Below are 12,400 nucleotides of genomic sequence, written 5' to 3' on the forward strand. Positions count from 1 at the left end.
GATATAAAAATTAACATAATAATATATTTTAGATAAAATGTTATAATACTTTAAACTTGATTAATATTTTTGACAGTTATCAACTGATTTCTGTCAAAAATTTTTAAAAAATATTAATCAAAATTAAATAAACTACATATATATATATATTTTTTTAAATATCCTTCTTAATATAAAGCCAAAGAATGGCGCGCGCGCAGCGCGCGCTTGTGTTGTTCTAGTATTATATAATTCAGGCCTGCGGCCGAGTTGCACATTTCAACCGATTTTTGCTTGCTGCTATCTTCACTTTTTTTATTTTATAGCATCTAGATTGCTTGCGGAGAAATAAGACACTCGAGCTCAGGAACAATACTAATTGTAAATCATACAGGGCGTTAGCGCATATTGTCCCGTGCGCTGTTCACTGTTTACAGAATTATTATTATGTTATTAAATTAAAGATAACGTTAAAATACGTATGTTAATTGCATATATACACGCGGCCAAAAAAAACTGGTACACTTAAAAAGTAATAAAATATTTTAATGCCCAATTAATAACTCGTTAATTATAGCGAAAATTGCAAAATGGTAGAGGACTTTTCGACTCAGTTTTGCCCGCTCTACCTGCACACGAATTTAGTCCCCATCATTCTGAGACACCCTGTGTGTGCGTGCGCGCGCGCGTGTGTGTGTGTGTCAAAGTCTCTCTCTCTCTCTATATATATATATATATATATATATATATATATATATATATATGTATATATCAGAGGCTGTACCTATATAAATTTATTATACACACATATAATAAGACATACATATATAAAATTAATATTTTTATTTAGTATAACTATATATATTGTAATAAAACAAACATTATAGGTGGGACAGATGGTATATATTTAAGTTTAATGGCAACAGATTTCCACATTATTAATTACTATTGTTGCGTTTCTTTTTTTTTTAGTGGTTTCCCCAGTAGGCCTATTCCACTATAAAGTTAAAAACTATTTACATTTTGTTGCTTTAAGCTTCGAAATATCAATGTTAGTTTTGGATGAATTTATTCTCATCAACGAGGATAACGATGCATCATTTAATGACGATTGTGTACTTGATTTTATGTATTTCATTTTCGAAAATGAGGATTTACATAGATATGTAGATCCAAACATTGAAAAAATTTTTATAATGCAAAATTTTGTAATTTTGGATATTTAACTTTGTTTAAAAGTTTGAAAAATTCCACACCTGTTTCTTACCGATATTTCAGTAAAATCTGAAATATTACTTTGTAGATCACACAGTTCTAATTGAAAATCTACACTCTGTTCAATTATCGGAATTGTTCTAAGATTTTCGTAAAATAAAAGGTCTTTCTTCAACTCTTCAAAATCACGAAATTGATGATCAAATTGTGCAATTAATTAATTGATAAGATGCAGATATTTTTTAAAGTCGCATTTCGTGCCATATTCTTCAACGAGAATGTTACAAGAAGGAAAGAAAAGAAAACTATTTTTTTCCCAATTTTTAATTTTGCGCAGAACAAATCGACATGACTTATTAACTCGAATATCGTTGGATTAGTCTGTTGTAGCTTTAAATTTAAAGTATTTAGGTGACAAGTTAAATCTGTGATGAAAGATGAAAGCTAATTCCAAAAGTGATTCCACATCTTCAAAAAATAATTTAAATGTTTCCAGTTTCGGGATGCACTTTTCTTGAAAAGATATATTTCTTTTCTTATAGAAAAAACTTTTTGCAAAGTTTTTCCGATATTTAAACATCGGACTTCATAGTAAAGTAATATGTTTTTGTAAATTGCATCATACTCTTCGAGGAAATTTTGAAATTTGCGATAAATCAGGGATTTGTTACTACCTTTAATTGCATTTACAATTGCAGTAGCATGTAATGGTACGAAATCTAATATTTCTTCGGTACACAAAAAATCTTCTTGCACAATTCGCGTAAAAATGCTTAATTGGCTTACATGTCGAACATCCGTGCTCTCATTGAAGCACAATGAAAAATAAGTGCATGTATTTAATAATGATTTTAATTTTTGTTCTATAGAACTGGCTATCATAATAATTCTTGATCTTACTGTGTCACGAGAAAGTGGAATGTTATTAATGTCTTCAAGTGTCACAGTATTTCCAAATGCTGTCACTGCTACAAGAATACACTCTTTTATGAACACACCATCGGTAAACGGTTTTGAATGTTTCGCAATTAGATATGAAATATAATACGACGAAATATGCATACGACACATGTATTGTTTTATCTTAAATATCTTCATCTTTATTATTACAAATGTCCGAAATGGCACCAAAACGTCGCTGATACTAATTTTAATGCTGCAATCACAGCAGATTTTTCGTGTCCCGCATATGCTGAATATTTGTTTAAATGTTTATGATTATAATGTCTATGAATCACATATTTTGTCACATAAGCAGGTTCAAAACCACATAAAAGACAAACTGTTCGCTTTGCAATACATGCGAAGAAACTGTCTTCCCATGTTGTATCAAATAATGCTTATAATCCTTTTTAGTAGCCATTTCTTAAAATTGGCACAACACAATATGTATTACATACGAATTGCATAACTGCATACAACATGACATATACAAATACGCATACAAGAATTGACATACGAAAATTAAATGTGTTTTGTCGTAGCACTTCTCAAATATTATCAATATTCATTACATACTTTACGAATTGAACATCCACAATAAAATTAAAATTAAAAATTAAAATCCATAATAAAAAATTTGACTATTAAAAAGATTTCTTAAGTATCATTATGATATAACATGAGAAGACAGTTTCTTCGTACGTATTGTAAAGCGAATATGTATTTAGTGATTTTTTGAATCTGCTTGTGTAAAAAAAATGTAATTCACATAAACATTATAATTACGAACATTTAAAAGAGTATTTAATGTATATAACCGATGGTGTCTTTATAAAAAGTTTTTGCAGCTGGAAATACTGTGATACTTAAAGACATTAATAACATTCCATTTACTCGTGACACGGTAAGATAAAAGAATTATTATGATAGCCCGTTTTTATAGAAGAAAAATTGAAATCATTTTCATATATACACTTATTTTTCATTGTGCTTCAATGAGAGTACTGATGTTCGACATATAAGTCAATTAAGCATTTTTGCGCAAATTGAGCAAGATGATTGTTCATGTACCGAGGAGACGTTAAGTGGGCATTATATTGAGCGTCCTGCCCTAGGTTCCGTGGGCAAAACGACGTCGTTTCTTTTTACTGCGCAAGTGCTAGACGATCAGCGCGTTAAACAAAATCAAATAACGTTGTTGTGATAATTAAAAGTGATAAATTTACAAGTTTGTGGTTTGCGATAAGTTTTTCCTTTATATATATATATATATATATATATATATATATATATATATATAAGTAGGGATACTATGAGAGTTCTAACCCATGGGGCTCCGAGGGGGGCGCGGGGCGGGGGGGTTCTCCGTGGCGAGGGGGTATGACGTCCGCGGGGCGGGGGGGATCTTGTAGGCGAGAGGGATGACGTCACGCGGGGCGGGGGCGCTTATCGCTGTGCGGGAGACGCTTATCGCGTATTGTTTTTCATAAACAAAACAGCGTATTGTATTACTTTGAATTATCTAACATGTTTTATTATAAACAAAACACCGCAAAGTGAGCGCCGACATTCGGCCACCCTCGCGATACCTCCCCCACCCCTCCTCCATAAGGCGACGCGCTTTGGCGGTACTTCCGCCCTCCCCCTCCCCTGCCCATATGTGACGTTTCTTCCTCATTGTTTAGGAAGAATTCTTTTGCGATAATTTTGCCGGCATTCGGCCGCCCTCGCGGTACCTCCCCCTCCCCTCCTCCATCTGAGGGGATCTTGGGAGGTCGCGCTTATCGCAATGAACACGTCGGGACGTGTTTTTTTTCGCGGTAAAAGACCGTGTTGCATTACGCGCCGATATTCGGCAGCCTTTGCGGAACCTTTCCCCTCCCCCTAAGCGGAATTCTTTCTCATTGTTTAGGGAGCGCCGATTCCTTTGCGAACATCTCTCTCGCGTGCGCCTCTCGCGTTATCTCTTTCTCACATGTGCCTCTCATTCTCTCATAAACGCCTCACGCTCTTTCTTCTAAGCGCTCTCGCGCTATCCCTTCCTCGCGTGCACCTCTCGCGCTATCTCTGGTGGTCCTTAGCATCGCGTTCCCCTTCCCCATCTCTCGCTCTCTCATAAAACGCCTCGCGCTATCTCTTCTAAGCGCTCTCGCGATCCTTAAAATTTTATATACTCATATATTCTTATCTTTATATTCATTTATATTTTTAAAAATTTTATATTCATTTTATATTATAATTTTATATCCATTTTATATTCACATTTATATATTCACATTTATACATTTATATACATTTATATACATTTATATTCTTTTAAACACACACACACACAAACACATACACACACACACACAAATGTATAATACACATTTATTCATAATTAAAAATAATTGATATTAAATTAATATATTCATTTTAAAAATTCCTGTTCTTTTCCCTCACTGCGTCATCTCTCGCGTACGCCTCTCGCTCTCTTTCTCTCGCGTTCACCTCGCGCTCTCTCTTTCTCTCCTAAGCGCTATCTCTCTAGCAGTCCCTAGCCTCTCGGTCCCTAGCCTCTCGGTCCCTAGCCTCGCGATCCCTAGCCTCTCGGTCCCTAGCCTCGCGATCCCTAGCCTCTCGGTCCCTAGCCTCGCGATCCCTAGCCTCTCGGTCTCTAGCGTCACGTTCCCCCTTCCCCGCATGACGTCATCCCCCGCAAGGACCACGCAATTATTGAGGAGCTATACGTATAAGAGCTGGGACTGTTTACGGGTGGGAGAAAGATAGAGATTGGAAATGCATGCAAACAAATTACATCATAATTTAAACTTAAAAACTCTTTTATTCTTTTACATATTTTTTTCTTACATATTTTTTTCTTACATATTTTTTTCCTACATATTATGAACTAAAAACTAAAGCTGCCAGCTCACAATCGATGAGCTGATGCTTGTTGAAGGCGTCGCTAGCGTGTATTACATTTAATACTTCTTTATTATCCTTTACAGTGGACGCGATATTTGAAAATTGCGTAAACTTGATATCGACTGTATTGGTAATTTTAACCAATCGGTCAAAAGTTACATCGATGCATGGATCGAGATCGAGCATACGGTGTAACGTCGATTCGATCATCATCATGCATACACTTGAAGATTCAAGACTTATTAACTTGGCGTCGTTAATCGTACGAACTCGCACTGTTAGTGGTCCAAGGCTTATAAAACTGTAGGCATCTTTAGAGTCGTTTCGAAGCAGATTCTGAATATTGTAACGTTGCTCGTAGAGTCCCTTCCACGCTTCGAGAGATAGTATCAATTCCTTTCCTCGATGATCTCCTATGGCGATTTCCACGTAACTCGATGGATCCACTTTGATACCAATTTCGAGGAATTTAAATCCCGTAGTTGTCAATGCATATCGTTTGCATAGTATACGAACCGCATGAGGCTTTAATGAAAAGCTGTAAAAATGAAATTAGTTTAAAAATAAAACAATTTGTAAAAAATATAAAGACATAAAAATAGAAAAAGTTAAACTTACTTGTCGCATTTGTTCTCAAACGATGGAGTTTCATCACAATTCGGTATGTAATTATTCACATGTCCGCCGGAGCCGCTGCTTCTTTCGGTGGAGTACATTTTTTTTTCTATGTTATTAAAGTGAAACCACCAGTACGAACGGTTAACGCGACACTGATCGTATAAAGAAATTAATCGAGTGTTGTACATGACGCTTATTTTTAAAAGTAGTGAGGTAAATGTGGTGGGAGATTCTAGAATACTATTGGCGCTATGAAATTTAGGAGAAGGGGAAACGGCGCTCGGATAAAAAGAATTCTTAGAAACGATTCGTGAGGAAAGGATTGGGGAAGGGGAATAAGAGATAAAACACATTAATGTTTAAATATTTTATTTTTCCAAATCTTGCAATTCTTTCTGGCGTTGCGACCACCAGTTAAATATTTTGAATACATTTTGTAATGCGCAATTCTTAACATGTTTTCCACATCGCATAATGTTTTTAGCATCTAGATTATTTAGAGACTCGATATCGTCGTAATCAGCATCCAAGGTCTCAATAATGAAACCGTTTCCCTCATCATCCAATATATCGGCTAACCATTCTCGCTTTTCAAGTCCTTTTACATATACGAGAATGGATTCTTCTTCTTCATGTGGTCCACCAACGATAGCTGTTGTAATCAAACGCTGAGCCATGCTATATGGAACGTTTCCATCATTCCATCGTAATCCATGATGATTTCGAGTCAACCATGAGGCTTGGTGTCTCTCCGATTTTATGAGCACATCCCATGGTACAGGACATGCGAAAAAATAATGTGATAAAATAAATCCTCTTCTCAGGATTGCCGCTTCCTTTACAATGAATTGTTTATTGAGGATAAACCTGTAGATCCACAAACGTTGGTACGGACATGACGAAATCTCTCTCTTCGATGTATCAGTTTAAAAAGAAGAATGACAACCATCTCATAACACTTTGATTTATATTCTGCTATGCTTCCCCCTCTCTAAATTGTTGGTGCATTTAGGTGATTTTGCGCACAACGTTGGTCAACGGGTTGTACTGGATCACGCGATCATGTATGATGAGACAGTATGCAGAAGTATTCATCGGCACGTTTTCCTTACACTCAAATTCCAATCTCACATCCACGGTTGCGCATCGATTCGTTTTGTCGAGAACAATCGATGATTACGAATGGGCCGTTACGTAGAAACATTGAGACGGTGAGACTCGGCTCGAGATACTCGTATCCGTAATAGTTTTTGCAGAAACGCGCATACGTGTCGTACAGAATCGACCATCTGTTTTTATCGAAGTCCAGATTCATGTCGTCGTACGGATAACATTCCGAGTTCAGATAGAGTTTCACGTTGGTCAATTTACAATCGTCGAATCGACTCATATCCTCAGACATCACATTCTTCCGGCCTGTCTGCAGAGCAAAGATAACGTATCGTGGTTTCTCCAGCTGAGTCGCGGTTTTAATGGCCCACGAATGCTTGGTTGTACGCTGCAATAGCGGAAACTCATACAGATCCCACGAGCGAAAACCCATGCTGAGGTAGCGTCCGCTTTCCAGAGCGCGCAGCATAGACAGCTTCTTAATCTCGCTCAACAACACATGTGGCATTCGCCATTGTATCTTGAATATGTTGATCACAGGCTCCAGCGTCGAATCTCCAACCAGACAATTGTTGTCGTTGCGCGATCGTATTAAGATCAACTCGTGACGAGCGTTAATCACCACTCGTCTGTAATCCTCGCAAAATCCCAATAACATGTAGAGCGGCACGCAAAAATTGAAGTTTCCATTCACAGTAGTCGGATCACTCCAACTGGCGTTTCTCATAATCACGCTTCTATCGGATGATATCGTTACATAGTTTTTGAGCAAACTTGTTATTCCCACGTTTCTATTGCGATCAATCTCCACGCCATCGAGTTCATATCGAATCTCATCAAACATGAATGCGACGCAATTATTTCCCAGTATCACATCAGATCCTTCGGCTGGTCTATTTATCCTTAATTCTCCTTCGATGTATAGAAAACTGTCAAACGGCAACGTATACAGATCCTGTTGTTGTATGGGTATTCTTATCTCATCACTGTGTCCGAACGTGGTGTTGGCGAACGGGTTGTACGTGTGAATCTCAATTTTGATGATGCGATCGTCGAAGATTGGCTCTTCCCCGATGTTGAGGATGTCGGTCATTGTTCAGATATTTCGCACCGCGAATCCCAAAGATTGTAAAAACGCAACGTTTGATGCGTTCAGTTTCTTTTTCTTGGCGCAACCGGATGATTGGATATTAGCGAATGTCGACGTTGTTGTTGTTGTCGCTGGCTCCGTAAAGATTGTGTTATCTCTCGTGTCTTTCGATCCGTTCAACACAAGCATCTCCTACGCCGCACACGTACGTTATCGCTGTCGTCGTCGTACGTGCAATCTAATGGTGATCTCTTCTCCTCGAAAATCGAGCAATCGTCTGTCCTGGTCGACAACGCGTAATGTTAAATCCGTAATGCTCCGCGCGATGATCGGCAAGTAAATGATGTGCGCCGGTGTTTCCGATATCTTATATCCTGGTGGTACCCTCGGTGAAAATTCATGTATCGTATGAACGAGTTTGCCGTTGCTGTATGCACCCACGGTCACGTTACACTCTACGCGGATAATGTTCACGTTGATAATGTTAATCGGCATGTCCGACTCGTACCATTTTCGCGGCTGCAGTATACGGTTCGAGAATCCCAGCAGCGATCCAATGTTGTTAGACTTGTTAAAATTCATTCTATAGGCGCATTTGATCTCGCTCCTCATCGTATTGTAATTAGCGCGGAGCACTATCGGGTATTCTTCATCTTCAAAATCACCATTGTCAAGTGTTTTTTATCGTCATCACGAACAGCGTGTCGCGGATGTTTTCGTGAAATTGCATGTTTCAAAAACTCATGTATCGCTTGCAGCTCGTACGATCCCTCGGGAATCGTAATTTCCGCGTCATCTTTGCCAAAGTAAAATTTATTATTCGAGGAATTCACGTTCGATATCGTGTGATAAGTCTCAAAATCCGCTAGACCGAGTTCGTATTCATCGTCGCTCAAATCTATGGCGGGAAAGTAGTTTGCCGCGAGGACGCTACTCTTTCCAGTCAGCGTGAATGTCATAGACATATCGGCAAAACTGTTTAACGAATACTGAGTTAAATAATGCAATGTCCGTCTTTAAATTCACGTGTATCGACCGTTCGGAGAAACTGCAAACACAATTGTCCACAGATGCTCTGATCATAAGTTTGAACAGGTGTGTGATTGTACTGTATCTTTGTCACGTTCCGCCCGAAATATTGCACCAATTCATTCGGTGGTCGAAGATTGCCAAAACTGTCGAAATATATAGCGCGATTCCCCCTCTTTGCGTACGCCACTCAATGAGTACCCGATCCTTTAGCGTTATCCAAATTTATGATGCTGCTCTCGTTTTGATATATACCACCGATCGGTAGCGAATCACGCATGAAAACATCTCTAAAGTATAGAATGCGCATACGTTTTGCCAGTTGCAGCAATTGTATATTAGTAGTTTCGCCCTTTGGCATTTTTAGCGTCTCTTTGACGTTTTTTTTTTTCCCTTTTTTCTCGTTGAAACTCCTCGTCCGTGTTTGTATGGAGCGAGATACAATCCGTGACCTTCCATGGCGCGATTGTGACGTAGCATCTCTTGCAACTGACGTTGTGCAGCTTTTCCATCGTTCACCATCTTTGCTACACCAGCCGCTCCACCAATCATGGATCCAAGCGCGCCCAACATTGGTAGAATTGGCAATATGCCACCGCGTTTCGATACCGGAAGTATCCGTTTCTTCGTCGTCTTTTTCTTTGTCTTCGTCGTCGTCTTCAGGCCCATACCGAGCTTCGTCTTGGTTTTCATCGCTGCCCAGACAGCTGTGGCGGCGGCTCTTTCACCGAGAGTCGAATCTCTCGCAATGATACGAGTTCGCGCTTTGTCGGCGAGTACCTTATCCGCCACGTGTCTCTCGGTGAGATCGTTGCTCCGAGAGTACGCAATATCGTGTTCACGGCACGCCGTGTCCAATGGGTTGATACCTCGATCACCTCTGGCTAATCGCTTTTGTAGCCGCGTGCCCGGACCACAAAACTGATAGCCGGGGATATGGAATTCGATTGGAAGTGCGTTTATTGCGTGATTTAATAGTCCTCTACCTATTTTTTTCGCTGACATTCGCTGCAATCCTTTATCATCGGCGCTGGACCGTCGATGTGCGTTCGCTGCCACGGTCGATTGTAATGTTCGAAACAGCGGCGACAGGCCTGAATCTCTGGATCCGCCTTTATGTGTTCCGGAAGCTTGTCCCACACGTAGTGGATGTGATTTTCACATTGCAGTAAAACTGCTTTTGGCACAAATTGCAGCTGTTCGGCGCTTAAACCGTGAATATCGGAGGCACTTGTTAGCAGAACAAACATTTTTTCATTACTGAGCGATTCGTGGTTCCGCGCAGCTATAAATAGGCAAGCTTTCGATTCAATCGGGGAGTGGGAAAATGAGATTCGTGCGACAACCTTTGACGATACGCGTGACGAATTGCGACGACAGATTACGCTCGGTGGGGGACAACGCGGAGATGCGCAGACATGGTACGATGTTGCCGACTACTATACGCGCGATCGTATGCGGTCCCTCGAATTGCGGTAAAACTAACGTCTTGATTAGTTTGATAGAAAGCCCGCACGGTGTTTGCTTCGAAAACGTGTACGTGTACTCAAAGTCGCTGCAACAGCCAAAATATCGGTATCTAGAGGATTTGTTGACGTCGATCGAAGAAATCGGCTACTTTACATTCTCCAATAACAGTGACGTCATTCCACCGAGCGAGGCATGTCCAAACTCGATTTTCATCTTTGATGACGTGGCGTGTGACAAGCAAGATACGATAAGAGAGTACTTTTCAATGGGACGCCACTCGAACGTTGATTGCTTCTATCTCTGTCAGACGTACACGAGAATACCAAAACATCTTATACGCGACAACGCGAACTTACTGATCTTGTTTAAACAGGACGGTACCAACTTGAAACACGTGTACAACGATCATGTGAATACCGACATGTCGTATGAAGATTTCAGTAAATTATCTCGTATTTGTTAGCAACAAAAGTATGGATTCCTAGTGATAGACAAGGACAGCTTGCTTACAAACGGGCGATACAGAAAAGGATTTAACGAGTTTGCGATACCACAAAACGATTAGTCGCTGCCGATATTCTGTCGAGAAGAGTGAAACGCGAACACTCTGCAGACATGGCTGATAACCATAACATTCGCGAGCGTGAAAAGATTGCGAAGGAAATTGTGAAAACGAGCGAATCGATCCGTAAGAAACATCGTGCTTTAAAGACTGGTAAGATCGATGACGATATTGCAGTCAAGACTCACTTTAAACCTATTATCGAACCACTACAAAAGATTGTCGACAACGCGAGCTTGATCGCAGTGAAAAACGAACCTGAGAGTAAAGCTGACGTGAAAATTAAAACGTTACCCGCTGTTAAGCGGTACGAGGAGGAGGAGGAAGATGCGACACCGAAAAAGAGAAAACGACCAAACACAAATCGCTCATCGACATCACGTACATCGGACGGATTTTTACTGGATGAACCACCGATAAGCTCTACACCGTCCACCTCTACACAGTCCGCGACAACGAGAATCCTATCATTTACAATACCCGAATCACTCGCAAACGAAAATGTTTTCGAAACCACAAGCAATTCACTTGAAACATCCGTTCGAAACACATTACAAACGTCGGAAGGTCAAGAAATGTTGCGAGAGCACTTCGGACCACTGGGACAAAAATACATGGGTGCTCTCTTCGGTGGCGATAAAAAAAATGAGATTGATCACGTATATGGTGTCTATTTCGAAAAGGATGGAATGTTGCTCGGTAACAAACAATTCGACATGGATAAATATGACTCTATAATTATAGACAAAGTAAAGTACATTGGTACACCTGGATTATACGAGCTAGTCTTCAAGAGGATTCCCGATGATGTTATTTACACGGAAGACGATATACAAAAATACAAGAGCATATTATTGGCGACGAACGCGCATAAACGCTAATATGATGCGCAAGATCAATTACGGAGCAACAGGGGATACAAATACAAACAAATAATCGCACCGTTGATGTCAATTGAAAAGAAAAAATCTGGAAAGGGTGTATTCATGCCTCAAGCGATGACGCTAACCGACAATAAAATTGATTACGTGCACTGGGACGACCCCAACGAGCTAGTGGATCGGGTACGATTGCTCGATGCTTCGCGCCGAGCTGGCCACAACGCTCACAATGAGATCCTGTCGATCATCGAGGAACTTCGCGAAGCAGGCATTATTATAAATTAAACGGGGTCTCGGCAAAACTAATCAGTCGATCGACGTCATTCGCATCGAAAAATGCCTATCAACAAATTTGGATTATTCGAACGGAGAAATGATGCAACTGGCATAAGCGATCATTGGGATAGATTGGTGAGAAGTTATGTGCGCGGAAACGCTCTGTGTCGTATCGCTACAAACTATGATGCAAGATCGCGCAAGATTCGTCGTGTAGCGCAATCTGAAGCTGACACTGATGCTGTCAACAAACTGTATGTGGAATCCTGCGTTAAAAGATTGATGAATCAACAGAAAGAATCAGATGAGAAGCTGACT

General features: G+C 39.9%; 1 pseudogene; it reads left to right on the top strand.

The window, feature by feature from the left end:
• The first annotated feature begins 10,873 nt into the window (after positions 1–10,873).
• Positions 10,874–12,091, top strand: LOC145947737 (uncharacterized; annotated as a pseudogene).
• Positions 12,092–12,400: the final 309 nt, after the last annotated feature.

Source organism: Prenolepis imparis, unplaced genomic scaffold (assembly GCF_030444845.1).
Source record: "Prenolepis imparis isolate NDT839.2.m4 unplaced genomic scaffold, iyPreImpa1.0 SCAF_133, whole genome shotgun sequence".
NCBI classification, from domain to species: Eukaryota; Metazoa; Arthropoda; class Insecta; order Hymenoptera; family Formicidae; genus Prenolepis; species Prenolepis imparis.